The sequence below is a fragment of the Tachypleus tridentatus genome, chromosome 2 (assembly GCF_004210375.1).
Source record: "Tachypleus tridentatus isolate NWPU-2018 chromosome 2, ASM421037v1, whole genome shotgun sequence".
Classification (NCBI taxonomy): domain Eukaryota; kingdom Metazoa; phylum Arthropoda; class Merostomata; order Xiphosura; family Limulidae; genus Tachypleus; species Tachypleus tridentatus.
In genome coordinates, this window is record NC_134826.1 from 39,878,565 (window position 1) to 39,905,893 (window position 27,329).

At 34.8% G+C, this 27,329-nt stretch overlaps 1 protein-coding gene across 2 annotated transcripts in view; it reads right to left on the reverse strand.

Annotated features, from left to right (window-relative positions):
- Positions 1-26,689, reverse strand: part of LOC143241298 (latrophilin Cirl-like) — a 121,484-nt gene extending 94,795 nt beyond the window's left edge. For both annotated transcript variants that reach the window (XM_076484765.1, XM_076484766.1), the window contains exon 1: positions 26,082-26,689. The gene's annotated coding sequence lies outside the window, so the exon portion shown is untranslated. The remainder of the gene's footprint in view (positions 1-26,081) is intronic.
- Positions 26,690-27,329: the final 640 nt, after the last annotated feature.

Sequence of the window (27,329 nt, forward strand, 5' to 3'; positions counted from 1 at the left end):
AAAATAGATGTGTTTATATATATATATATATATATATATAATATTGTTTCGGAAATTATTATTACAGTAGCAACGTGATGATCAATTATATGAAACTCGCTTTTAACGCTTGTGAAAACAGAATCGGCGTCAGAACATATATATGTGTGTGTATGTATAGAGTAAAAGAATATAACAAAAGAGATATTGTTTGAGTGGAATAGGCGGGCGCCAATCCATTTTAAAACTACTTCAGGCATCGTACTAAATATTTGTTTTAAAAAGGGAAAAATTAGAAGATTCTTAAAAAAGACACGGGCTGAAACTCCTTAATTTTTTTTGTTATAATACGTGGAGGTCTTCAGGACCAAACCAAAACCCAGGGCTTTCAATGAAACTTTTCTTATTTGTTATTATAGCTGCCATTGTTGTTGTAAACGTGCGTAATTCCAGATACTGTAGCTCTAACACAGCAAGTCTGTCCTTTTTTAGACACAAGTGATTAGTCAGTTCACGATCATTACACTAACAGTGCCAATGCTGGAAATATAAGTCCGCAAATGTACCACAATGTGAGTGAATATACCAACCCATACTCATAACATGAGTTTGTTTCGAATTTGGCCCGAAGCTAAACGAGGAATATCTGCGTTAGCCGTCTCTAATTTAGTAGTAAAAGACTAGAGGAAAGAAAAGGCTTTGATCGCCATCCGCCAGTTATTAGGATGCTCTTTAATCAATGAATAATGAGATTGACTATAACATTATAATGCTCACACGGTTGAAAAGGCAAGCATGTTTGGTGTGACGGGGATTCGAACCCGCTATTTTCATATTAAGAGTTGAGTTTCCTGACCGCCTGGCCATGTCGGACTCTGTCCGAACAGAATGTTTAAAAATAACCAATGTCGTTATGCACAAATAAATCGATTTACAGTATTGTTTTCTTTCCATAATTCTACTATAAAAACTATTTTGAAAAAGAGAAATCCTATTTTGCTATGAAGCCATACACTGCCATCACGTTAGTAACGCATTTGAAAGTGGTTACTGCTTAAATATTTTGTAAAACATATAGCGGTACAAGCACAGAAGACCGCTTACGGGTAAAGCATGGTCACGATGTTGTTTTTATCGTCACCACCCACCGCCAACTATTGTGCTACTCTTTCGCCATCGAATAATAGGATTGATCGTGACATAATAACGCTCACACGGCTGAAAGGACGTGCTTGTTTACTGTGACGGAGATTAGAACCCACGACCCTCAGATTACGAGTTGAGTGCCCCAAACACCTGGCCATGATAACTGATACACAATCTAATAACACAGTTTTGTGACTTTAGTTAATTCTACCGTTTATACGTAGATATGTATAGATATATATAGATAGAGAGAGAGAGAAGTTACTTTAAAAAACTAATATTTCTATTAGTTTGCTTAGTTTAGTATTAATCTATAAACGTCACGACAAGCTGAAATAAGCTTAACCTTGTACCCTAGCAAAAATAAATGTTCACACTAATTTATGTGTTATATATTTACATATATCAATATGTATGTTTAAACAAGAAAATAAAACTTTACGTGAGCAAAGTAATAAATTAGTTACTGAATTGGTAAATTTATTTATTTTGATCGTTTCTCCACAAATTAAAGTACAAAAATATCTGCTATCAATACAAATATTACAGAGACTCCTAGTTATACGTCTTTTTGTCATTTACTAATAATTACATATTTATAATAAATTTAAACCTTATAGTGCCTATTCGAAAATAAATTCTTAGAGCTGATGCTATGCTAATTAGGACTGTCAGGCTTGAAATGAACACCATCTTAGTTGCTGTTTTGAATTAAGCACAAAGCTACACAATGGGCTATCTGTGCTCTTTCCATCACTGGTATCGAAACCCGGTTTTTAGCGTTGTATATCCGCAGACATACGGCTATGCCATTGATGGTCACACAATCTCAGACAAGCATAAATATATTTTGTTCCACTTCAGGTGATAGACGTAGCTGCTAAGTTAAAGCTATAGAGAAACGGCCAGATTCGATTAGGAATTATTTAGGCGGGTGTGCCACAGTAGTTAACGTGCCCAGACTCAGAATCCGAAAATTCATGATTCCTTACCCTTTGCCTCTAAATTTTCTCCTCACTTTGTGGCCATAGATGCGCTATAAAAACCAAAGTGGAATCCTGCTTTTCGATCAGACAATAACAATCCAAGAATTGGTGGTGATGTTGACCAACCGCCTTTCGTCTATTTTTATCTGTGTGTAGCTTTGTGTGAAATTCTCACACCAACAAACAGGCTTTCGTGGAAAATATTCTAAAAAAAATCAGTTATTTTATATTTTTGACGTATCCAAATGATTTGATACTGCTTGGATAATAATGTATTGGTAGGTTTTGTTCAGATAGAATAGATAAAACTGCGTAGGTTCTATAAAAAACATCTATAAAAATAATAACGTTAGCAAATGCGATTATTTTCCACTGTACGTTGCCTTTTAAAATAATAATTATCACATAGGTTACTAGTATAATCAGAGTGGTTCTGAATAGAAAACACAACCATATCATACTGTTAGTTAATGTAACTGGTAACAAGTAATGCATAACGTTAACGTGAAAACGTTTCGTTCACAACAAGAACACGTGGGCAATGAATATGCAGAGAGTGCTAATATCACGTCCTTGTATTTGTTGTTATTCGAAAAACCGAGGTTTGAATCCTATATATCTAACAGCTTTCATCTGTACGATTATTTATTATGGCTAAACAAAGAATATAATAACAAATAGCATATAAAGTTAATGTGAAAAAAAAAAATTAACAACATAAACACGTATGCAATGAATGTGTGAAGGATGCTAATCTTATTCTTTGGTTTTTGGTTCTTAGAAGAATTTAAGTTTAGTATCCGTATATCTTACAGATTTCATCTGTAGAAAACCAGCGATTGGCAGACAGATTAATATACTGATTAAAGTTTAACTTAGAATAAATATTCTTCTTTCTTGTATGTTTGGGACGTGTATAAATGTATGTATATATACAGAAAAAGATTAAATCGACAGAGAACAGATGAGAAACAACGATAGAACCCATCTCAGGAGCCATCGTCTTAATAGTTTCTTTTTGTATGTGTGTGAGTCTGAGCTGAAGAATGGCTGAGTTACATGGAAGTGCCAGTAGAGATAAGGCTCGTTGGTCTATGTCAATCTAACTCGTGTACTAATGTCAGGGCGTCGTAGAGGGACAATATACGACATGAAGACGTTTCGGCCCACCCACTGTTGCCTGTAAGCCTACAGGTTCTGAAGTGGCAAATCTTCATGCAAAGTACGACTAAGACAGACAGTGTGGTGTGAAGGTAAGCTTGGTTAGATAGGATCAAACATTTATTATTCTTGCAGGTCCGCAGATACTTAGATTACGTTCATTAATCAACGATCCAGTGACATCGAAAGCCTTCGCTTAATAGTTTGTTTTTTTAATGAAAATTTCTTGTAAGTTCTTTTTATGCCTTTTTTCATAAATAATTGCATTTGCTGAGTTCTACAGAAAGTTTGATTTTAAAATATATTAGATAGCGCAATTTATTTTCTAACGAAGGCAAAAACATTAAAAATATCTATGTATTCTTATTTTTCATGTTCTTCCTAACGGCACGTTTTCAAACATATATATACACATTTCATATTATTTCTTCATCACTCTGTAACACTCGTATTAATAACTAACGCCATTCGACGATGGTTTCAGTGACTTAAATTAAAATAAACGTCATCATCTTCTAGCCTATGATCGTTAAGAAGAAACTTGACATATCCACATCATAAAATACGATTTACTGTAACGTTAACAATTTCTATTTTTTGTCTAACGCCCCTGTTGGAGTTTTAAGAACATTTTTATATGGGTTTTATTCTGTGCATGGGTCACAACCGTGAATAAATTTTGGAGACTTTAAATGAAGTGCTTACATTCAAGAAATAAAAGAAGGTATGTTCATATTATCTGTTACTGGCGCCCTCTCTTAGCAAACAGAAGAGCAAAAGCAACAATGATAACTTTAAAACAATGAACGATTTAAAGAACGAGAGATGGCTGAGGCTAATCGTAACAGCTTCAGGGAAAAGTTGCATTGAAAATTAACACACTTTCCATGTTAATGTTATTAAAGTAAATTAAATGTGAAGTGCTTGAGTTTGTCGAAAACTTTTCACATGAGATTTCATTACAAGGAAATAAATCATGTAATTACTTAACAGATAAATCATGTTTTAGATTTTTTTTCCTTTTCTTTGCATGTGGACTTCAAATGTCATTTGCTGTGAACATAGGTGAAATAAAAACTGATACAGAATATATATAGTCATCGTTCGGTCATGACTTGTCTGAAAACCGCACATCTTGAAAATAGCCCTTCAGCATAGTTTTCGTGGTAAAACTGTCATATCCAAATCATACAATTCCTTCCTACAGCTTTTTCATAATCCATTTATGGCACACATGCAATGGTTTCCAAGCGCTTGGTTCAACAGTTCCATTGAACAGACGTTTATAGGCAACTTGATCAATACGTATTTGTGTAGAACAGCATCAATACCCATTTCATTCTTCAGATGTTTGAGGCATGTGTTATTTGAACAAGTGGTATGACTGGAAACCTTGGCTTGGTGAACCTACACCCTATTAGCTTCGTCTATAGATGGAGATCCTTATTGATTATATTACGTATTAACGTATTATTGCTTGATACACGTGGACGGTTTTTTCCACCATCCTTTGTGTTCGTGAATTCTCACCTGTAATAAGATGCTATGGTTTGCTGATGTGTTAACACAGGTCTCTTAATTAGTCCTAGTGACCCCAGGTTCATACGTATTACTTTGTTTTCTAAAGCAAGTAAGTGGAATTAATATCCTCATCCTCGAAATCCCGATTAGAAGTCACAAATATTAATTGCGTGCATGAATGATTTAGGTCGGAAAGGGTTCTTACGTATCCTTCCCAAAGCGCTCAATTTTTGGAAACATCACCTGAATAACCAAATGATGTAAAATATAGTTATGATACAATCAGTACCATCACGACTTTATATCGGCTGTGGTTATCATGCTATTTGCTGATTTACATATTAACTCATATGCAATCCTCTCAATACAAGTTATTTTCACTTTTACATAGAAAGGAAATGCGCAAAAGTTATGGCTTAATTTTTATTAAGAACATCTTTTATTGTTTAGTATAATTCGAGACGCATTTATATTGAACTTTTATGGGCCTGTTGAAAGTTGTATCAAATAAAATAAACCAAACAGAATATATGAACAACATTACATTCACTAAAATAAACTAACTGGGATATACCAACTATTAAATACTGACCTGAATATATCTATCAAACATATCTACCAGAATGTACCAACTGGCACAACTTTCTTCTCCGAAGTTTTCAGTAAACCACTATATTCAGCGAAGACAGTCATTAGCAAAATGTTCTCGGCTGACTTGTTTCACATAATCCCACCATGAATCCAGAGCCAACACCCGAAATTGATTAGATTATAAAAGAAACATGGTCAAGAATTTTCTATTTTCAATATCTCTTGTCACTAGTATGAGTGAGGACAAAAAGCACTCCATATATCGCAACCAGAGTATTTTAATATTGAAAAACTACAAGTTTAGAGTTTGTTTTGGAGACGCGTGGTGGCTGTTATTGTTCGTTATTAAGCACACACATACATAAAGGACTATCTGTGCTCTGCCCACCACAGGTATCAAAGCCCAGTTTGCAACGGTATAAGTCCGCAGACATTCCGCTGTGCCACTTGAGACCCATGTACATCTGCACCTTATATTATTTTCAATTACCTGATAAACGCAGAAACGTTAGTGAAAGTTGAAGCCTGTAAGTGATTGAAAACATTTAAACAACAACTTATTGCTGGTTTCTCCTCATGTATTTTTTCAGCTGTTCATAATACGTTCATCAGAATAGTTTTTTGTTTTTTTTTAATTTTGCACAAAGTTACACGATGGTTATCTGTGCTTGCTATCTCTAATTTAGCAGTGTAAGAGTAGAGGAAAGACAGTTAGTCATCATCACCCACCGAGAACTCTTGGGCTACTCTCTTACCAACGAATAGTGGGATTGGCTGTCACATATAACGCCCTCACGACTGAAAGGGCGAGTATATTTGGTGTGTTGGGGATTAGAACCCATGACCCTCAGATTACGGGTCGAGCGCCTTGACCACCTGGTCATGCAGAGCCCCATCGCAAGAGAATTTGGAAAAATTGAATCCTAATTTGCTCTAATGTCATACACTACCATTACATTAGTAACACATTGGGAAGTTGTTACTACTTAAATATTTTGTAAAGATGTATCTGTACAAGCGCAGAGGACCGCTTAGAGGTATACCACGGTCATGATGTCGTTTGTGTGGTTAAAGATCGTCCAATCTTTTTTGAATTTTACAAAGAGCATTGTCATTTTCTTTCCAGTCTCTGAATTAAAAAAAAAACAACGTAGTAAGAGTTACCCATAATATATTGGAATCTCAGTAAGATAATCAGTCATAATATACTGAAAACTCAGTATAAGAATGAATTATACTGTATTGCATTATCGAAAAAACAACAAAGAAACCAAACAACACTGATTTTTTCTAAACGTACTGAATAATTGAATATCTTTAAATATACCCACTTATAGAATATACTGTAACACAGTATCGCAAGATCTCGATGTTTACTTAAGTATAATTAATAAAAGCATTACTGCCTAAAGTTGTCTTTATATAAATGACTCTGCTCATCTGAAACTCATTTAAAATAAATACTTACACCTATAATATAAACTTTCAGTGGTACACAAAGAAGGCAACTGTTTATATTGAAACGTTTCGTGCTAATTACTAGACTTGAATATTTTTCAAGTTATCTTACATTATAATTTTGTAATTCAATGTTTTACCTGCTCTGGATTTAATAACAGGTGCGGTAGAATTTTCAGTTTCGTGTGTGTTGTACGTGTCGTTAAAGGCAGAAAACGTTTAGACTGTAGAAAGATAGTCAGATATAAACATTCATGATCCACATGTCTACTCCTGCTATCTACGAAGTTTCATCCACGAATGTAATATTTCTTGCAATCTTCATTTATTACAAGGATAGTGAGACGTACGCTTTGGTAACAATACAAATCGTGAACTTATTTCTATGTAAGTTTGATCGAAGTACCTGCATAAAAATATGGCTGCGTTTGGTGATCTGTGAGCCTTTGGCTACACCTGGCCAGTTCATGATGCTCATTTCAAATGCACGAACACGCCTCCGCCATTTCTGACGTCTTTATAGAAGGGGAGAACCAGCCATTCATCATCGTTCTCGGAAATTAAATAACAACTGATGACCCACAACAAACTGAGTCTATTTCTTTCTTCTACTCAATTCTGAAACATCCGTTTCGTTTTTGTTCTTTATTTCTTGTTTCCTTTGTTAAGAAGTCACTGATCAGGTATTGCCAAGACATAAAACAGGTAAATGGTTCTTTGAAAAGAGCAAATCAGTCCATTTAACATGGATTATAAACCTTGTCTGATCAAGAAAACTTTACATTTTAACTCACTTCTTAGTAAGTACCTATAGTGTTTATATGCTTTTAACGGAAAGAGAAAAAGTGGCAAATATACAGAACTTTCCAGTGATTAAATTTTGAAATATATGTATAAATACCGTTTAAGTTTAACACTATATTTTATGTCTGTGAAAGAAAACATCGATTACGTTAAATATAATGTTCGCTGTACTCTGTAATGCTAAAGAAAAACTAAGTTTCAAAACAAACAAAAGTTATTCATAATATTTAACGTAAGTATCAAAACTAGGCATTGCACCCATGGCCGATGGCATACAGTGCATTAATTAGTATAACGAATTGAGTGTACAAAGGGAAGGTACGTGTATGGAAGCTGAAGGAATGGAAGGTGTGGCTAAACTGGAGGGTTGGAAGATGTGGGAGTTGCTGCTTAAGAAGGAGAATTTGAAGGTGCAGTTACAGTTAAAGCTGAAGAGTTAATATGCGTGATTGAAGTTGGAAAGTTAAGTGATGTGGCTGAAGTTGGGAGGTTGGGAAATGTGGCTGAAGCTGAACAGGTAAGAATTTAGATCGAAGCTGGAAGGTTAAGAGGTGTGATTGAAGTTGGAAGGTTAAGAGATATGAATGAAGCTGGAGGGTTGGGAAAGACATGTGAAGCTACAAAACTGGGAGCTGCTACTGAAGTTATAGAACTTGAAGGTGCAGAAAAAGATAGAAATGTGCTTGAAGCTGGAAGATTGGAAGGACAAAAGAGGTTATGGAAGAAGGATTGGGAGGTATACAAGCAACTTAGCACATTTTTACAAACAAAGTAAAATAACAAAAGTCAGACGAGTTCGGTTCATAAAAATAATAACGCTCTCGTTGTACATGTTAGAAACAGGTGTAAGTAAAATTAATAATAGAAAATTCGGGAAAGAAGTAACATAATAATGTTATCTAATAAAGTGATCCATCGAAAAGCAAATATTTGTCCTGGAAATAAAACATAAGTGACTAAACAAGGAGATCAGAAACAAATCTTATATTCGTTATTAATGCGTGTTGTATAATATGTATCGCACACAAGCCAAAAATAATGAATCTTTAGTGGGCTTTTCTTGTAATTGTAAGAAACGTTTACTTATAAACGTAACGCGAAACAAACCGAAACACAAAAATTTATTAAGGAATGATTAACGTTTGACATGTTTAACAGCTTTCTTGGAAATTACTTCAAAGTTTTTTTGAAAAGAAAAACACTAAAAGCAAAATTGAAAATACAAATTCACCCAAGATTATAGTCTGTAAATAAAATGGAAGTCAGGAGTATATATATATATATATATACATGTTTTAGAGCCACCAATATTATTATAAAGAAATATATCACAAGTTATTAGAATTTTCACGGAATCTTATTATTAACCAGACTATTTACTTTGTCAGGAGCCCCCACGTTGGTAGTGAATGAGTTAAATGAATAGTCAAATCCAGCTTCTCATAATCGGTTTGATCCTCAGTCAACCAGCGATTCCACTTGAAGAAACAAACAAACAATGAATGAAGGTCGAAACGTTGTTCGCTCCTCTGCATAATATGTTTCTCAACCCGTACCAGCCATTTTTACATATTTATATTTCTCTACAAGTGGGTTTTCTCGACATCACAAATCACACCTTTCATGACTTGTTGGGTCTATATTGGATTTACCCGTCAAAAATTGACGTGAAACACTGTTGAATGATTAACAAAAATTATAGAATTTAGCTTAAACGAATTTATCTATACCTCCATTCGCCGCTAGAACAGAGGTAAATATTCGAATTTTTAACGCTAAATTTAGAGGTTCGATTTCTGTCGGTGGACACGCCAATTAGCCCGATGCAGCTTTATTGTAAGAAAATGCAAATATTTAGAAATGAAATGTTATCTTAAACAAAAATATATTTGTATTCTGAACAAAACTTAAATAGCACTGTTGAGCCTTTTCACTTTGAAAATATTCCATGTCAGGAAGTAGAAAACATAGTGCGAACACTCCGACACAAATTTTGAACCCTTCCGACTGTACAAAGGATAAAAAATATTTGGTTTGTTTGTTTTTTTTAATTTCGCGCAAAGTTACATGAGGGCTATCGGCGCTAGCCGTCCCTAATTTAGTAGTGTAAGACCAGAGGAAAGGCAGCTGGTCATCACCACCCACCGCCAACTCTTGGACTACTCTTTTACCAACGAACAGTGGGTTTAACCGTCACATTATAACGCCCCCACGGCTGAAAGGGCGAACATGTTTGGTGCGACCGGGATTCAAACCCACGACCCTTAGATTACGAGTCGAACGTCTTAATCCACCTGGCCATGCCGGGTCTAAGATGTTGGGTAGTAATAAACGTTTATTTTTCTTTATTTTAGTTCTACTTCCAAATGGCCACCCAGTGGCTCAGCGGCATGTCTGCGGACTTACAACGATAAAATCTGGGTTTCGATACCCGTGGTGAGCAGAGCACAGATAGCCCATTGTGTAGCTTTGTGCTTAATTCAAAACATCAACTGCTTCCAAATAATTTGTTCCTGCATGGCCAAGTGGTTAGGGCGCTCAACTCGTAATCTATGGATCGGGGGTTCTATTCCCCGTCGCACCAAACATATTCGCTCCTGTTAGTCGTGGGAGCATTATATTGTGACGGTCAATCCCACATTTCGTTAGTAAACAAATAGCCCAAGAGTTGACGGTGGATGATGATGACTATGGTCAATCCCACATTTCGTTAGTAAACAAATAGCCCAAGAGTTGACGGTGGATGATGATGCCTAGCTGCCTTCCCTTAGGTCTTACACTGTCAAATTAGCGAAGATAGCTCTCGTGTATCGTTGCCCGAAATTCAAAATAGCTCAAATCAATCTAACAATATGTTTTTCATAAAGAGCTCAAGTTTAAAATGCACTAAGATCGAACGCGCATAAATATCAATAATCCACTTTTGCTCAAAAGTTTATTTACCTTTATTTTATTGGTTTACTCTTAGTTTAGCTTTGACTTGAGAAAACATTCCAAAAGACAAACTAACATGACAGAAACTGTAGGCAACGTTTGTCTTACTTCAGGACAGCCAGCTTCTCTCTAACCCATCTCGTTGGGCTGTAATTACTGCTTGTTTATCTGACGCCTAGATGTCAAAGTGAGCGATGCCAGAAGTTCTTTAAAAAAAAAAACAGAGTTCAAACATACAGGCTCTAACCATTCCAAACAAATACAGACCTGGAGCAGTCTTGGTAGCAAACACGTGCCTCAAGATTTCAACGTATATCAAAGAATGTACTCACTAGGAAATATACACACTCCATTTCAAACTTCAAAATATTTGACTTTGTGGTTTTGTTTCACTTCTTGGATAGTTTAAATACCAAAAATGTTCCTCAAAATGTTGCCGTCCATTTCTAGCCTTATACTTATGATCGAGTGCAATGGAAGGTAAATAGGATTTTTTTTTTTTATTCTGGTGACTACTAAACGTTGCAGAATTCTTAAGAAGGCAAGCACTAGTAGCAAATCTTAGGTTAAACTTAAGGGCATGGCTTAGAGAAGGGAGGAAAAAGGAAAAAAAATCACGAAATTAAATACCTGACCTTAGAAGGTGCCCCAAGCAGCTGAACCCTTTCCCACCCTGTCTGTGTATCGAGCCTCCACCAACCGCGGGCTGTGATCAACATTACAGTTGTCAAGAAAGACTGCAATTTTCAGTAGACCAAGGATGACGGATGGATGACGGTTTGGGGATATTTCTCGGGGTCAAAATTTCATTCCTATTCTTCAGAAACCCATAACCTAGCATTAGACGCCCTGGTTAAATCATATGTCTGGCAACACCTTGTCTGTGGCTGAAACAAACAAACTTTTCTAACAGTAACATTAGCTATGAATCCAGTGATCTCTTCTTCTTTGTATATTCAAGTTACTCTAATAACATCTGACAGAAGAAATAAATATAAAGTATATAAAGTACAATATATGTTTGTATATGCACACTCGTATCTTATGAGTACAAAGTGTAATACTGAAATTGGCAGACACGTACGTACAACTTATCTGGTAAAATTATATTTAACGTACAATCCTCGATTACAAAGATGTAACTTATGAACATTTTGTACCTAATCTACATGTGTGAATTATACACATTTTTGTCATCTGCAAATCTATAAATATTCATAAAAGTACAAGATATCTAAAATAACATTAACGTATTACGGGCTTTCCACACTGATACAACAAGTAGAAAAGGTACAAAAGGCCAAAAATAACGTAATTGTAATACGGGCTTTTCACACCTATAGAGCAGGTAGAAAAAATACGAAAGGCCAGAGATAACATTATTATAGCATGGTTCATACACATTAATACAAAAGGCAGAAAAAAACAAAAGGCGAAAAAATATTATCGTATTACGGTTTTTACTGTTGATACAACAGTTCTGAAAGGAATTTTCTCTTTTTATACCCAAATGACAAGCTTCTGCAACTGTAAAAAAAATTATCATTCATTAATATAAAGTTATAATGTGTGTATAATACTGACGGCTGAAAATATATTTATTTTCTCTTTATAATCATTTTCCAAGAATCTATTGTTATCACAACGTAACAGATAACTTAAACATCTAAAAATTAGCATTATATAATAGAGCACTTTATACAATATGTTTGTTTGTTTTGAATTTCGCGCAAAGCTACTTGAGGGCTATCTGCGCTAGCCGTCCCTAATTTAGTAATGTAAGAGTAGAAGGAAGGAAACTAGTCATCATCACCCACCACCAACTCTTGGGCTACTCTTTTACCAACGAATAGTAGGATTGACCGTCACATTATAACGCCCCCACAGCTGAAAGGGCAAGCATGTTTGGTTCGAATCCCGGTCGAACGCCTTAACTCACTTGGCCATGCTGGGTCTATACAATATGTACACGTATGCGAAATGCTTACTTTTCTAAAGCTATGTCTTATAATCACATAGCGTAAGAAGAAGAAAAACTGAAATGCGACATATCCTTTAACTATTAACACTTAAATTACTGGTAGGTTCATTGTACTGCATCAAATTTGGTAGTTTTATGTTTTTACCTATTGCAGCATTCAGTGTGAAGAAATGGCCATAAAACATTTGAGATAAGTCACTAATTTGCTTTGTAAAATTCATAGGGCACTCTAGCGGTTGAATTAATTGGATTGGTTAAAAGGTTAGTGACATTTGATTTTGTTTACATTTTCTGGGTCACTCGTATCATATCAAAGAGCTTCTAACTAACAACGTCATAAGTCATCAAGAAATTCAGTGCATAAATAGTAGTTTAACCAATGTTATAAACAAACAATAAAGTAAGCGCAAAATTAGTTTAGTTTGTTTGCTTGGAATTAAGCGCAAAGACACACGATGGGCTATCTGTGCTCTGCCCACAATATACATCGAAATAACAGTGTGAATCCGCAGACATACCGCTGGATAATTAACTGGGAGGAAGGCTTGTTTAGAAATTGCACGCAAGAGGTTTCTGTGTAGAGAGAAGCTAGTCAATAACACCCACAACTCAACTCTGGGGCTACTTTCGTTTCACCAAACTGTGGGACTTGACATCCACCTTTATAGCGCACCCTTATGACTAAATGCAAAGTGCACCACTCTGATTCACAGTTTGAGCAAAGTAACCACCAGGCCAAGTCCAACCCAACATATATAGTTCAGAAAAAAAAAAATCAAAAATAAGAAAATGTTCCGTGATCAGAAATTATACTGCTTTATTCATTATTACAAGAAATGAATTATCAGATAAAACTATAAATATATATATACATCTATAATAATCTTACGCTATATTTTTGAAATTACTTACTTTCATTTTCGGGAGAAGAAACAACTATTTTTGTGAAATATTTAATATAATTTGTAATATAAACCACTAACGTGTTTCATACAAGTAATCTGATATAAGTAATGTAATATTATAAACTATTATAAACATTACACGTTTATTTAAGTTGTTTGTTTGTTTTTGGAATTTCGCACAAAGCTACTCGAGGGCTATCTGTGCTAGCCGTCCCTAATTTAGCAGTGTAAGACTAGAGGGAAGGCAGCTAGTCATCACCACCCACCGCCAACTCTTGGGCTACTCTTTTACCAACGATTAGTGGGATTGACCGTAACATTATACGCCCCCGCGGCTGGGAGGGCGAGCATGTTTCGCGCGACGCGGGCGCGAACCCGCGACCCTCGGAATACGAGTCGCACGCCTTACGCGCTTCGCCATGCCAGGCCCTATTTAAGTTGAAAAGAACATGCTTGTCTTTCGAGAGGGCCCGGCATGGCCAAGCGTGTTAAGGTGTGCGACTCGTAATCTGAGGGTCGCGGGTTCGCATCCCCGTCGCGATAGCCCTCGAGTAGCTTTGTGCGAAATTCAAAAAACAAACAAACTTTCGAGAGAAATTTTAGTTCTTCGTATGGTGTGTGTCTGCGTGTGTGCGTGTTCTCTTAAATCAAAGCCACATCGGGCTATCTGCTGAGTCCACCGAACGTTTGATGGTCATATACCATTGCTTTAATTATATATTCCTCACGTAACTGTAGTATTATTCAGAAATTAATAAGGTTATATGTATACATACAAATTAAATGTATTTTCAGGTTATGTATACTTTGTTGCATTTTCAAAAAATTATTAATTCTGTATAAGAAGAACAAGATGTTAATTATCGTATTCAGTTAGACTAACGTGGATTAACTATCACCTCCGATTACATGTACGGAACACGTTATTTTTTCATATAACACATACATTTTTACTGTATCTTTACGCCTTCCAAGGAGGTGTTTTATTGTGTGTTGTTGTTTTTCAAAGTATAAACGTTAAGACTCCATTATAGAGGTAATAAAGAAACTCTTCTCCGTAAATTCTTGTAATATCTTAAACAAGAATTATGGTTTTGCTATAATTATAATGTCAAGACTTTAAAAAATTTCCCAAGCTTTAGTGTCCTTATTGTTAATGATACTGCAACGAGCTGTTCTCATATACGTACTTAAAGAAGACGAGACGCTTTATAAAAAATAAAACAAGCTAGTATTAAGACTTGTAATAAACAGACGATGGGTTCTTAGTAAATTTCAGACACTTTCTGTTATTGCACGTGCCACTGTGCGAACTTCGAACTGTTAAATTGCGGTAGTTTATTGTGATGATCCTCTCTTTATGTCACGAAAAGTTATAAGAATAGGCTAGTGTTGTATTTATAGGCCAATGTAGATTTTTGTTCTAGCTTTTATGAATAGGAAGATATTTATGTCTTTTATAGAGGATTAGATATTTGATATTGTAGAAGGATAAGAATCGCCTATTGTAATACTGTGTCGTGTTGATAATCTTTTTATGGATAAGAACTTCAATCCAACATAAAAACGCCCTCTAGTGGCATGGTGGTATGTCTGCGGACATACAAAGCTAGAAACCGGGTTTCGATATCCTTGGTGAGCAGATCATAGATAGCCCTTTGCTTAGCTTTGTGCTTAATTGCAAACAAACACATAAGAAGCACATATGCCACAGCTTGTTTAGTAATTAGTACATAATTATCTAACGGATATATTACTCAGGTATTCCAGTGGTCAGCACGGTGAATAAAGATCGTCCTTTAGCGTTCAACAAATATAATCTGTTTTGAGTAAAAAGCTACATTTGTTTGAGAATACCAAACAGACCGTACTGATTGTGAACAGCTAAATCAAGCAACATGATTTAAAACACTTGATATCAACATCCGGATTATATATGGCACATCGGAATTGCAAATCGGAAACTACTGACTAAACGGCATACAACCCCTTAGCAGCACCCACCTACGCGGTTATTCTTAACTGAACAGAAAGATTGACCATTACAGTTTATAACGTCACACCCACCCACCTACACACACACAACTAAACGTGGGGAGAAAAGTCACTGACATATCGAATCACAGACTTTCCAAACCTCGACTTATCGCGCTAACCACTGTGCCATGCCAGGCTTCTCCTAACGGTTAGAAAATCAGACATCGTATTGGAATGCTAAATCAAAAGTCCATTTGAAAACTCTGAAAAGTACAAAACATAGGCGTAAAACTTTTAATCAGTAAGTAGATTTAAAAGCTATAAATAACACTAAAATAAAATACATTATATTACTTAAATCTCTACAGTTGCAATAATAGCATTCATTACAAAAGAGAGCTCTCTCTGCTTGCCATCTGAGGGTCGAAGATTCGAACCACGTCACCAAATTCTCTCGTCCTTTCAGCTGTGGAGGCGTTCTAAATGACGGTCGATCCCACTCTTCGTTGACAAAAGAGTTTGGAGTGCGAGTTTGCGTCAAAAGAACACAAACGATAGATCATCGGATTCATAGTTCGGCACGTTAACCATTAAGCTACGCCCGGCCCAGAAAGCAGAGAAATGAATACAATAATAGCTTACAAGGATAGCGGTTTAGTTGCGTAGTAAGTGGTTTAAACACTATGTACTATATTCAGACTTTCAAGTATAATAGTTACTTTTCTCTATGTGTCCGTGATGAAATTGTGTTCCCCTAGGGTATGAATAAAGGTGTTCCTGAGAAAATTATACTTCCTAGAACATGTAGTCAATATGACCCTGGCAAAATTTTTCACCCCTAGGACATGCGGTTAATATGCCCCTGGTAAAATTGTGCTCCCCAGAGTATGCAATTTTAAAGATACAATCACTTTAGATATAAAGTATTATTATAAAGAAAAATCTTAAAGACATATTTTGCAATTAATCTGCTATTTTCTTTTTTTCTGCGCAGATAGCCCTCGAGTAGCTTTGCGCGAAATTTAAAACAAACAAACATCTGTCTTTCTACACATAAGTTGACCCCGACAGATCAGTGGTAAGTTTACGGACTTAAAAAGCTAAAATCAGAAATTCGATTCCATGCAAAAGACAAAGCGGAGGTTGATCATTGTGTAGCTTAGCGCTAAAAACCAACCCTAATCTTGCGTGTTAAACATGATAGATAAAACATCCCATAATGATAACATTCCGTGAGTTGCTTAAGAAGATCAAATATAAACTCTGAAAATGAAATGACTTTCTTTTCTTACGTACATCAATCATATGAAAATTAAACTCCTACTATTTTAGCCATCACTGAATATTAAAATTATAGTCGAAAATGGCAGTAAAAAGATTAAGTAGACATTTCAAAGTAAACGACTAAACTGCTCATGCGCGAAACTATTTTAGAATGTTTAATGGAAACATGGGATGAAAAACACTTTGACTTTAATTATCCTCTCAAGATTGACCAGGAAACGAAGAAAGGTTTTATAAACATAAATCAATAATGAAACATTAATAATCTGCTACTACTGATATGTTAAAAACTAGGAAACCACACAACAACACTAAGCTAGAAACCTGACGATGACTGAAGAAGTTTGAAACGTTGTTCGCTCCTCTACTAGTGCTTTTTCTACCCATACCAGCCATTTTTAAATATACAATTATCAATAATATTTATTATTGTAGGTAGCTTCAATACATAAACGTTAATGGTTATCAAAACGTTTTTTTTTTAAATATACAATTATCAATAACATTTATTATTGTAAATAGCTTCAATAAATAAACGTTAATGGTTATCAAAACGTTTTGTTATGTTTATTCAGACACAAAGATGCACAATGGGCTATCTGTGCCATGTCCGCCACGGGTATCAAAGTCCGGTTTCTAGCGTTATAAGTCCGCAGATATACAGCTGTGCTGCAGACATACTGCTGTGCCACTGGGAAGCACATTTATATGCTTATGTACAACAGGTTTTGAGCTAAATGTACCGGAGATCGAAATATATGTTCTACAAAATCTAAGAACGGCCTGAAACGAGTTCTAGAATATTCTCTGATATTTTAATATATTAACTTAGGCGTCTCTTCTTCTTCCATTTTTGGTTTTTAGGAAGTTTTCTTTTGGTAATTAAGAGCCAAGCTACACAATGGAATATCGCTGTACACACCACAAGTATCGAAACCTGATTTACAGCGTTGAGCCTTCAGCCATACCATTGTACCATTGGGGGCATCTCGGAGTAGAAAATATAACTATAGCAGTCGTTCAAATGGGGTATCGCTAGTAACTGGAAACGCATAGTTTGGTTGGTTTCAAAATTAATGAATTCTCTGTAATTAATCAAACAACTGAAATAGGTTGTGAAAATCGTTTTCCTTAGACATCGTTGTAATTAATGTAATCTTGCATAGCTACCCATAACACTACCAAAATCTCATTTGCTAACCCTAGTCCTCTACCGACGGAAATAAGGAAATTTATCACGAACTGTTACCTACCATATTTCTTCTCCCTTGTTACTTATTCTCTGCTATATTTCTCTAGTAACCAATGTCTTGTAACCTTTATTCACACCTTTACGGTATGAATTATAGTAGGACAAGTGGCGGTTAATATGCGATCACTATTGATGTATATAACCTGCATTTGTATTACGTATGCAACCTGTATAAAATTTGAATAATGTCTATAGGGGGAAGTGACAGTCAATATACAGTAATAATCTCTACTTATATATATAAGTATATTATATATATGTATATATATATAAACACACACACTGTATTTAAAATAACATGCACAAAGTTAGGCCTACATCGGATCGAACATAACGTCGCCGTCTTCATAAACTGATTAGTATTGGCCGGTTTCCTGTACGCCAATCAAAAATGTCAAATGTATCTCATCACGTTTTCTAAATAATGCTAGACATATTATAATAACAATAAGTGACTGGATGCTTATCTCTTGTGCATTTCAGCTGCATAATATAAGAAACAACGACTAAGGGTAATATGAATCAAGGACAATTTCGGGGGATGTCATTTTTTCCCGTGGACAAGGTACTCCATACTAAAACCGGGGACTTAAGGTATGGTCACCCTAGGTATAAAAATATGTATTACCTATTACGTCCCTTTTATGTATTAACCCCAGACAAGCATGCTTCTTTCATATGTATTATGCGCGTGGTTTATAAATACTATGTAATTAGTCACGTTCTTTCATTTATCAAATATTTTATACTATTTTGTACGCAGTTTCCCGTAACCCTTAATCAATAAATGTGTTCAGAGCAAACTATATTAACATTCACTGCATCACTAATCAAGTTATTATGATGTTAAATATTTACATCCGAATTGTACCCAACATTCTACCGTTAATTTTTACCCTAGTCCGATTGCACAAACTTCGCGGATCGCCCCCGAGTGGGATGAAGAGATTCGCTGTAGTGAACAATCAGGTATGAATATAGGAGCATATCAATGATATCTGATATAAGATATAAACTTAAAAATAAAGTTTCGAAAAATGCTGTAAGAATATTACTATTATTAAGTAATATAGTAACAACAGTTAACATGGGAACATGACATGTACAATAAATACACAGGTTGGACAATGGTATAGTGTAAGGCATGTTAAGAAAGGGGAAGAGTGCCATATCACAATCTTCAGTAGGTACCCATCACAACGTTCCACAGTGAACATGTACCCTGTGTGACTATTACAACGTTCCACAGTAAACATGTACCCCGTGTGATTATTACAACGTTCCACAATACATCTGTACCCTACGTAACTATCACATTATTCCATTGTAAATCTGTACTCTATCTGACTATTACAACGTTCCACAGTACATCTGTACCCTACCTATCTATCACAGTATTCCATTGTAAATCTGTACTCTATCTGACTATTACAACGTTCCACAGTACATCTGTACCCTACCTATCTATCGCAGTATTCCATTGTAAATCTGTACTCTATGTGACTAACACATCATTCCACAATGATTTTTTTAATAAGACACTAACTCTCAAACAGCTTGACACATAACAGAAATCTCAATGTGACTTTCCTCTAAAACAAACAAGCAAACTCAAGTAGTCGCTTCTACCCCCTCAAAAAATAGCTCAGTTGTAAGCGCAAGGGAATATAACACTTAAATTTGGGTTTCTTTATTCTTAAAGGGCAGAGCACACATCGCACAGTAGTAACTTTGCACTTAACAACAAGTAATCACATCAAACTGCTATTTCAATTGTGTCGAATGGGCTTTCACGGAACCTTTGCTAAATTCATCCGATTATAAGATTTCTTTTGTTTTCATCTAGTTACTCAACAGGACATTGAAGCCTAGACGAGTGTGTTTCCTTCAAATGTTCTAGAAAGGGAATACTACCTTTATCAAGTCGAAGTCAAAGACATTAATTAAAATCATGAAATTTTCACCATTTTCAGTTCTGTGTTCGAAAGTATTTCTTGTACTTATTGCTTCTCATAATTTAATTAATTTTACACGTTGCTCTCCGAAGCAAATGCAACCAAGCTGCATTATTACACACCTATGAACTAACACTCCAGTCTGTACTTAAACAAAACCTATAACAGTTTGGTATTCTGTTAAACTAATACTCTAGTCTAAATGTGGACAAAACCTGTAACTCTTTGGTAATCTGTTGACGTAATACTCTCGTCCGCATGTGGATAAAACGTCTATTTGTTTGATATATCTGTGCAGGATTACTAAATCAGATTCAACATATTAAGAATACTATTTCGTTAAGTACAGTTCTAGCATGCTTCTTTACGTGTGATTTCTAATACAGTTTCTACGTGTAAATTGTAATATAGGTTTCAATGTGTATATTGTGATACAGGTTTCTATGTGTATATTGTGATACAGGTTTCTATGTGTAAATTGTAATACAGGTTTCTATATGTAAATTGTAATATAGGTTTCAATGTGTATATTGTGATTGTCTATCAAACAGTGTAACTTGTAAACATTATATGTGCTCTGCTTGTCCATAAATATTTTTACTTGTGACCGTATAGTTTTTTTTTAAAGCCTACAGGTTGGTCTTAGAAAGCAGAAAATATGCAACATACATATGGGACTCTCGTACTCTCTTGTTTCTGATCAATGCCGTCGTTTGCACGCAGGAACGTGCCGTGTTGACGGGAGTGTGAGAGCTTGGAATTTACTGTGTAGTCAAACCGCTGAAACTGCCGCGTGTTTTCAACTGCTAATGGTAACGTTTCACCCGATCAATGCAGTTCTCTGTCCCTGTTATTGGTGGTGCCAGCCAACCCTTGCTCTCAGTGAAACTGCCTCTGGCATTTTTCGATACCACCAATGACTCGATAAAAGCATCGAATTTACGAAGAAGTCTCTCTTTCGTACGTCTATCAAAGCTGAAGTGACATTAAGATCATAGACGATTGTTTAGCCTGATAACCTATTACAGGTTGTCTCTACGTGATTCAAACGTCTACCGAAACTAGCAGCTCTTATCAGTGTACTGAAACTTTAAGTTAGCAGAGACTGAGAAGAAAAACTAAAATAATAACTGGAGTACTTAGAAGTATAAGATTTTGAGGTTTTTCTTAGGCCATTAATTTCTGGGAGATAAACATATTTTTGTGTGTGATTCATTCACTCACTTCATATTCAACCTCGAGAATCATAATATATATTGTATTGCAATATATAAATAATGCGTATTTACGCTTTATGAAACAGGCACTTACGACACTGTGTACAACACGCTGTGCAATAAACGTTACTTTAAAAAATACCTTATGTGTTTGTAACATAATTATTATAAAATGAAATAATAATCAGACCTAAACGTTATCAAACTTACCATTATGATACTAAGAAACCACATAGGATATGTTTAAAAGATAATAAAGCCATATCTTTCAAAAGGATATTACGTGTTTAAAGAGTAGCTACGCCGCAGTTTTCTAGCCGATGTTGATATATTTCAATACAGTGTGAGCAAAACAGTATTAAAAACTACATTGCCATGTTTAGTGATGAAATATTAGTTTTGAATAGAATACGTTGGGATTTGGTGCAACACAATACATTTGAAACATTAGACAAGTATTAAACTCCTCATGGATATCTGTTGACCTAATACTCTCGTCTGTATTTGGACAGGACCTGTAATCGTTTTGCATCTTGTTGAGCTAATACTCTCCATTGTTTAACCAAAATATTGTTTGGCAATAATAAACACTTTTACCCTTATTTTTTATAATAAATGATTAACAAATATATAGTATCCTTTTCAGTATGAAGACTGTCGTTTCTAAACCGGATCAATATTAAATGTTTGTGTATCACTGAGAAACACAACGCTATGTTCCTTTAATATACTTTATATCATGAGTAGTGGGAATAAAGTAGAAGGAAAATTATCCATTTCTAAAAAATTAAAGCGTGTTTTCCACTTGAATCTGTGTACTATAGGAAACTACAAACTCTGAGTAACAGCTTGTCAGTTTCAAACAAGATTAGGAGATTGTATTTAAATCCTCGCTAAGAGCTTTAGCGACTATAATTATATTAAGGATTTTTAATCGTTCACAGATTTTGTTCATATTCTTGGCATAAGTCGTTCTTTTTCATCCATATACAACGTTTTATAAATGAGCTCTAAAACACAATTGGGATTCACTATACGTTATGGAATAAAGAATCTGCAAACACGTAAAATACAACTGGGATTCATTATACAGTCTACATAGACCACAAGCTTTGAATTTTATCTTATTTGTCATAACGGAAAACATACATCAAAGGTGGACTCGCATCTTTCAGTATATAAAGAAACTTTTTTAACTCTTTATCTGTGTTAGGGCTAAATGTATGTGCTACATGCACGTTATAATCAGATTGAATTTCGTATTCATATTTTCGCTGTTCAGTAAAAAAATACATGTTTTATAGGTTGCAATTACTTGAATTTTCACACAAATCATTCCTTGTGCGTGACTAGCTCTCTGTGTTAGCACTGCAATTATCTCGCAACTATGATATTTATGAATATTCAGTGTTGTCTCTTTCGTTTCCAGGTTAATAATATAATATCTTTCTTTATGACCAAGAAATTGTCAAATGACTTGCATGAAATATTACATCATTTTTATTTTATGGTAAATGGGTTTTGAATCTCAACACACGAAACATAATACACATAATGCACTACCCGTAAAATGGTCTCTTAATACATATAATAATAAAACCACTATACGTTATCATAACAGTATAATGTTCAAGTAATTATACAGTCTCAAAGACATAGAATGCTCAACCCACTTTACGTTATCGTAGTGTTCTATTCACTATAAGTTTTCAGAACATATAATGTTCAACCAACTACAGATATCATACCACACCTAATATTCAATCCACTATACGTTATCATAACACATAATGTTCAAACAACTATATTTATCATAAGACATGCAGTGTTCAATCAACTATACGTTATCGTAACATATAATGTTCAACCAACTATAGATATTATAACTCATATAATGTTCAATCAATTATACGTTATCGTAACAAAAATAATGTTCAACCCAGTATGCCATCAGCAGGCATTTCACGAGCGGGCTTTATATAAGACTATCCTAGATGGTTTCAGTAGCAGCGTATACTCTATAGTCTTAAACATCAATTATATTAGGCTGGTCCATAGTTTCGTCTTATCAGTCACGTCAAAAACGATATGACACAGAAATATTTCATCCTTAGAACAAAATAACTCGCTTTAAAAACTCTGAAATCAGTCTAGTAAGTCGCAGAATTTGTATAAAAACGTTTGAAATATACAGCTGTTCATTATAATCAACAACCAGTCCTCGCGTAGAGTTTTAACTATGAAATTTTATTTGAAATCAGATTCTTATAATTTTGCTGCTATAAGAAAACTTCCAATACTAACGTAAATAATACACGAATTTCTAACTAAAACTAAACATACTTATAAGTTATTTTATGGCTTTGTTATGATTTTTACGTACGTAACATATGCAGCGTTTGTCATGACTATCGTATGTAAATTACATCTTAAAATGTTGGCTAAAAATTTCAAAACAATGGATATTCGAATACAGCATAACATTCATCACTGGTCTGAGAAACATTTCATCGTTTGCCCTGCTTTATATTTCAGTTTGAGCGCTTTAGTCTTCTACGTATTACTGATTGACATGCGAAATAACAACCAACACTTATCGCATTTCCAATGGTATTGTGAGAAATATTGCAAATACATGAACAGCAAACGTACAGCAGCTTGATTGCTAATCTATTGATTTGAATCATCTCATAAAGGTCCACTCAAAAGACCCGGCCACCTAACTGATGGATTTTATTAAATCAGTGAATAAAATATTATTTCTGGACACTTTTTACCTAAAGCAGACTCGAAGAGTGAAAAAAATATATTAAATTTCAAATATTTGTGCTCATTACTTATGACTTCAAGTTTTTTGCCGCATTAATTTAGAAGAAAAAATCGTCATTAATTTTCAAGTTACTAGTAAGTGTATGATAAGACGATGGACCGGTTTTAAACATGAACACATGAGTAATCTAACAACATTATCCTTTCCATCGAGGTCGACAAGCTTGGTTTGCGAAAGTAGTCGGATTTTTTACACTTTTTTTTTCTCAATTCTTTAACAATTTGTACATTATTGTGGTGATGTATTATTCTTGTTATTTTTTGAATTTCACAGATTAATAATCCTGCTTTAAATATTGTTTCAAGTACAAGTTTTGTAAGAACACGAGCGTTTCAAGGGCTACAGAAAACTTGATACATTTTGCTAACATTTTAACAGTGGATCGTCATGCAATAACGTGTTATAACAACCAGTTTACTTCAAGAATTTTTTCCACATTCCTCTTAATGTGTCTATTGTGGCTAGAAACCAGAGGAATGTAATAAGTACCATTTCAGACCTATCTATTGTCTTTTACAACTCACTGCCCAGTAAAGTTTTCGTTCAACACCATAAATCATAAGTTGGGTTGGACAACAATATACAGAAAATCTCAAGAAAATGTTTATTTTGGCAGTATCCATCAATAGATGGGTCTAAAATGATGTTTACCACACTCATCTGATTCCGAGCCACAGTGGACAAATAAGAAACAATATTTTAAAAAATTGCAATTAAATCATTTTTCTAAAAAAAATAAAAAGCTAAATGATTTTATTCTGGACTTTCTTTTAAACCATAATCATCATAACATGTTTGTCAGATTTTTCAGGAATGTTAGTCTCAAATTCTTAGTTATGATATTAAACAACTTATTTGAATGTTCAATTTTATAGGATTTTCGTGTGTTTTTTTAAATGAAAGGTTTGTTTGTTTGTTTTTGAATTTCGCACAAAGCTACTCTAGGGCTATCTGTGCTAGCCGTCCCTAATTTAGCAGTGTAAGACTAGAGGGAAGGCAGCTAGTCATCACCACCCACCGCCAACTCTTGGGCTACTCTTTAACCAACGAATAGTGGGATTGACCGTCACATTATAACGCCCCCAAGGCTGAAAAGGCGAGCATGTTTGGCGCGACGGGGATGCGAACCCGCGACCCTCAGATTACGAGTCGCAGGCCTAAATGAAAGGTGATTAATTAATTTGTCATTGGTTTGTTTGAAATTTCTCGCAGAGCTACACGAGCGCTATATGAACTTTTAATCTTTCAGTCTCCATATAATCCACTAATATAAGAAATAACTCTTTTATTCTACCAATAATGGGAAATTTCTGACCTTAACAACTACTGATTATTCGTTTTACCAATTTTAGGAGAAATATAAAAGGTTAAGGGCTAGAACATCTCAAAATGTCTTCTTCGAAACTAGTATAGTCCGGAGGAATTGGATAAAACGAAGTTGATGGTTATTTCTTGATAGAAATTGATAACATCAAATCATATTTTATCATCCGGGTTTGTTTCGCAAACAGATGTAAGTAGAACTACAGTCTCGACGCAATCCTATCGCAAGTGCTCGTACTAGTTAGTCTGTATGGTGGTCTTCTTACACGCCGTCGTTCGCGCACTGTATCTCAGGTCCTTTGTTATAGAAGTTTTAGAGTGTCCAAAACTGAGCATATATAATAACATTTCGTTGAAGCGTAACATCAAGTTATTCTACTTGTAAATTCAAAATGAAATGTTTCTTTTTCTTCCATAGTAAAAACTTGCCAGTGATTACAGGATATTCATATGACAAAATTGGAATATTTCTATTGGCTTAAAATTTGTCAGAAGTAAAGCTTGAAAGAAAAGTCAAATCCAGTGAATTTTTTAATGACCCCTGTTAGTTGTTGAAGTTTCGGACCGTATAGCATCTAGTGATTATTTATATTGCTTTATACTGCTCACAATTAAGCATACAGTCTATAAACATATTATGTTTAGATATCTACTTACTTGCCGGATGATACTTATGATGTGTTATATTCTAATAAGTTTTGTTTACGGATAGCAACAGTTAATGAATCAGTTAACACGTAATTATTTCAATAGGTTTAAAATACAAAAGAGACTCACAGTTTTTGATCTCACACTTGCTTGTTCGTTATCTTCAAAGTTCCTTTAGGAATACAACTACATGCTTTTCGAATTATGTCTTCTACAGTAGAGGTGAGATACTGGTTATACATACGGAGTCACAGTTAAACCACAGAAACGGTCAGTGTCTCTGAAACTTCTGCTCACGAACTGACACTTCTGGTAAACAGTGTACTTCTTGGACAGCCCTGTATTTCTACCAGGAATGTTGAAATCACTTTAAGAAACTTCCCCGTAGTTTCAAAAATGCAGTATATAATTGTTCATATTATAATGTAGAGAAACGAACATATATATTTGAAATATCATTAACAACTTTTCTAAAGCTCAACGACCACGAACATTTAAGAATTTTTCTTCTTTTCTTTGTGATATATGTTTTAAAGCACTAACTGCCTATTTTTGTAATCGCAATCATTAGAACAATTGTGGATGTATTATGATCACTAAACAGAATATCTCGCGAGTTAGTTCCTTCCACTGGTCAACCAACAACGAACTGGGCGCCCACCTCGTGCTGCAGACGGCTTTTCACGACCCTGAATGCACGTCACTAGTTCTTGGTCGTTTACCCACGCGCATCAACCTATTGCCTATAAACCCGAAAGTTACTTAAAGCAGCGTGTAGTGCCATCTATTAGCAACTTTTACATACCGTTTCTGTGCGAGTTGCTCACACACACACACACACACGCACGCACACACACAAAGGAATGATCCATAGACATAAGATGAAAAAATGTAAGTAAGGAAGAATACATTTTTATATTTAAAAATCCATAACATTAATAACTAAATTAAAGAGCTATAAGTCAGTACAAATTATACCTAAGGTAGCTGACTGTTACAAGTATATTATAATTACAAAGATTGAACCACGCAGGTAAAAAACAACCATTTGTAACACACAAAACAATTTGCAACAGTATTTAGAATACCTTCAAGAATGTTCTATTTCATGGTTCATCAAAAATATCTCAGTATTCTTGCTTCTCATCGGAGGCTAGAATAGTGATGGGAGGTTACCCTATCATTATTGTGTCAGACATGATGTATCACAGCTTATGCCTTTTTGACGTCAAATCACGATATTTTTTTAAGAAAGCGAGAGCAAATGAAAAAAGATCTAAACTAGATAACACGAACACAGGTATTTGTTTCTTTCTGCAGTCAGTTTTTCCTGCAAGTATTGTCACGTGTGTTTAGCTGACTTGAATATTCAGGAGC